Source organism: Arachis hypogaea, chromosome 12, assembly GCF_003086295.3.
Source record: "Arachis hypogaea cultivar Tifrunner chromosome 12, arahy.Tifrunner.gnm2.J5K5, whole genome shotgun sequence".
Lineage (NCBI taxonomy): Eukaryota > Viridiplantae > Streptophyta > Magnoliopsida > Fabales > Fabaceae > Arachis > Arachis hypogaea.
In genome coordinates this window covers 89,898,716-89,902,706 of record NC_092047.1, presented here as the reverse complement: position 1 = coordinate 89,902,706, position 3,991 = coordinate 89,898,716, and the positions used below count along the sequence as shown (strand labels likewise).

General features: G+C 36.5%; 1 non-coding gene across 1 annotated transcript; it reads left to right on the top strand.

The window, feature by feature from the left end:
- The first annotated feature begins 333 nt into the window (after nt 1–333).
- LOC112731617 (small nucleolar RNA R71) lies at nt 334–441 on the top strand. Its single transcript, XR_003167389.1, has one exon. It is a non-coding gene; the product is annotated as a small nucleolar RNA R71 (small nucleolar RNA).
- The last annotated feature ends 3,550 nt before the right edge of the window (nt 442–3,991 follow it).

Below are 3,991 nucleotides of genomic sequence, written 5' to 3'. Positions count from 1 at the left end.
AGATGAAGCTTCCTTAGTACTGCCTAGTGCAGCTTGCATTTTAGACAGACTTTGAGAAATCATATTGACTTGCTGAGTCAATATTTTATTCTGAGCCAGTATGGCATTTAGAGTATCAATCTCAAGAACTCCTTTCTTCTGATTTGTCCCATTATTCACAGGGCTCCTTTTAGAAGTGTACATGAATTGGTTATTTGCAACCATCATAATGAGTTCCTGAGCTTCTGCAGGCGTCTTCTTCAGATGAAGAGATCCTCCAGCAGAGCTGTCCAATGACATCTTAGACAGTTCAGACAGACCATCATAGAAGATACCTATGATGCTCCATTCTGAAAGCATGTCAGAAGGGCACCTTCTGATTAATTGCTTGTATCTTTCCCAAGCTTCATAGAGGGATTCACCTTCCTTCTATCTGAAGGTTTGGACTTCCACTCTAAGCTTACTCAATTTTTGAGGTGGAAAAAACTTTGCCAAGAAGGCATTGACTAGCTTTTCCCAAGAGTTCAGGCTTTCCTTAGGTTGTGAATCCAACCATATCCTAGCTCTGTCAGTTACAGCAAAAGGAAAGAGCATAAGCTTGTAGACCTCGGGATTAACCCCATTGGTCTTGACAGTGTCACAGATTTGTAAGAATTCAGCTAAGAACTGATGAGGATCTTCCATTGGAAGTCCATGAAACTTGCAATTCTGTTGCATCAAAGAAACTAATTGAGGCTTGAGCTCAAAGTTGTTTGCTCCAATGGCCGGGATTGAGATGCTTCTCCCATAGAAGTCGGGAGTAGGTGCAGTAAAGTCACCAAGCACCTTCCTTGCATTGTTGGCATTGTTGTTGTTTTCGGCTGCCATGGCTTCTTCTTGTTTGAAAATTTCTGTTAGGTCCTCTACAGAGAGTTGTACTTTAGCTTCTCTCAGCTTTCTCTTCAAGGTCCTTTCAGGTTCAGGATCAGCCTCAACAAGAATGCTTTTGTCCTTGCTCCTGCTCATAAGAAAGAGAAGAGAACAAGAAAGTATGGAATCCTCTATGTCATAGTATAGAGATTCCTTGAAGTGTCAGAGGAAAAGAAGAATAGAAGGAGAAGGTAGAAAGAGAAGAATTCGAACTTATCAAGAGGGATAGAGTTCAAATTGTTGATAGTGGAGGAGTGTTAGTCCTTTAAATAGAAGGATGTGAGAAGAGGGGAAGAATTTTCGAAATTAAAGTAAAAGATTTTGAAATAATTAAAAGAAATTTTGAAAAATTGATTGATGATTTTCGAGAATTAAAGTAGGGAAAGAAATTAAGTAATTTTTGAAAAAGATTTTTGAAATTAGAAATAAAAAAGATATGATTAAAAATTATTTTGAAAAAGATGTGATTAAGAAGATATGATTGAAAAGATATGGTTTTAAAAAGATATGATTGAAAGGATATAATTGAAAAACAATTTAAAAAGATTTGATTTTAAAATTAATGACTTGGCTAACAAGAAATTTAAAAGATATGATTCAGATATTAAACCTTTCTTAACAAGAAAGCAACATACTTGAAATTTTTGAATCAAATCATTAATTGTTAGCAAGTATTTTCGAAAATAGTAAAAAAAATGGAAAGAAATTTATTTTGAAAAGATATGATTGAAAAGATATGATTTGAAAAAGATTTGATTTTGAAAACTTATGAAAACTTGAAAAAAATTTGAATTAAAAACAAAATCTTCCCTCTTATGTCATCCTGGAGTTAAACGCCCAGAATGGTATCCATTCTGGCGTTTAACGCCCAAAATGCTACCCTTTTGGGCGTTTAACGCCCAGCCAGGTACCCTAGCTGGCGTTTAAACGCCAATTTTCCTTCTTCACTGGGCGTTTTAAACGCCCAGCTTTTTCTGTGTAATTCCTCTGCTGCATGTTCTGAATCTTCAATTCTCTGTATTATTGACTTGAAAAGACATAATTTTAAAAAATTTTTGAATTTTTTTTATGATGAGGAACAATCAAAATGCAATTAAACATGGAAAACTAAGATCAAATACATAATGCATGCAAGGCACCAAACTTAAAAGTTTGTATACTAAGGACTATAACAATTTGAAAAATGCATGTGAGAAACAACTAAACACACAAAACAAGAGAATTTAAAGATCAGAGCAAGAAAATCATCAAGAACATCTTGAAGATCAATGACGAACTTAATGCATGTAATTTTCGAAAATTAGAAGAATAAAGACATGCAATTGACACCAAACTTAAAATTAGACACTAGACTCAAACAAGAAACATAGAATATTTTTTATTTTTATGGTTTTATAAAAAAAATTTGTGATTTTTCGAAAATTGAGTGGAAAAGAAAATAAAGGGATTCAAAATTTTTAATAAGAATTTCAGGAATCATTGCAATGCTAGTCTAGGACTCCGGTCCAGGAATTAGACATGGCTTACTAGCCAGCCAAGCTTTCAAAGAAAGCTCCGGTCCAAAACACTAGACATGGCCAATGGCCAGCCAAGCTTTAGCAGATCATTGCTCACAACAGCAAAATTGATAGAAATCAACAAGCTCTTGTGATGATAAGTTGAAACCTCGGTCCAAAAAATTAGACATGGCTTCACAGCCAGCCAGACTTCAACAAATCATCATGAAACTCTAGAATTCATTCTTAAAAACTCTGAAGAACAAAATAGAAAAAAAATTTTTTATTTTTGAAAAATTTTTTCGAAAATAAAAAGTAAAAAGCTTAAACATAAAATAAAATTACCTAATCTATGCAACAAGATGAACCGTCAGTTGTCCAAACTCGAACAATCCCCGGCAACGGTGCCAAGAACTTGGTGTATGAAATTGTGATCATCAACAATGGCGCCAACAACTTGGTACGCACAATTGTAATCTCAACTCTTTATCAAAACTCCGCACAACTAACCAGCAAGTGCACTGGGTCATCCAAGTAATAAACCTTACACGAGTAAGGGTCGATCCCACGGAGATTGTCAGTTTGAAGCAAGCTATGGTCATCTTGTAAATCCCAGTCAAGCAGATTCAAATGGTTATGGAGGATTGATAATTAAAAGATAAACATAAAATAGAATAAAGATAGAGATACTTATGTAATTCATTGGTAGGAATTTCAGATAAGCGTATGAAGATGCTTTGTTTCTCTTGAACCTCTGCTTTCCTATTGCCTTCATCCAATCATTCATACTCCTTTCCATGGCAAGCTTATGTTTGGTTTCACCGTTGTCAATGGCTACCTCCCGTCCTCTCAGTGAAAATGGTCCTGATGCGCTGTCACCACATGGCTAATCAGCTGTTGATTCTCGATCATGTCGGAATAGGATCCATTGATCCTTTTGCGTCTGTCACATGCCCCACACTCGCGAGTTTGAAGCTCATCACAGTCATCCCATCCCAGATCCTACTCGAAATACCACAGACAATGTTTAGACTTTCCGGATCTCAAGAATGATGCCAATTGATTCTCGCCTATACCACGAAGACTCTGATTTCATGGAATGGAGGACTCGGTTGTCAGGCGAGGCAACCATGCGTCATGAACCAGAAGGCTAAGAGATAAACATTCAAGCTTGATTGCATGTAGAACGGAGGTGGTTGTCAGGCACGCGTTCATAGGGGAGAATGGTGATGAGTTCACATAATCATCACATTCATCATGTTCTTGGGTACGAATGAATATCTTAGAACAAGAAGTAGGTGTGAATTGAATAGAAAACAGTAGTAATTGCATTAATTCATGAAGAACAGCAGAGCTCCACACCTTAATCTATGGTGTGTAGAAACTCCACCGTTGAAAATACATAAGAACAAGGTCTAGGCATGGCCGAATGGCCAGCCTCCCAAAGAGGGTTCAATCATAAAACATGATTCAAAGATGAAAATACAATAGTAAAAAGTCCTATTTATAGAGAACTAGTAGCCTAGGGTTTACAGAAAGAAGTAATTAATGCAGAAATCTTCTTCCGGGCCCACTTGGTGTGTGCTTGGGCTGAGCATTGAAGCTTC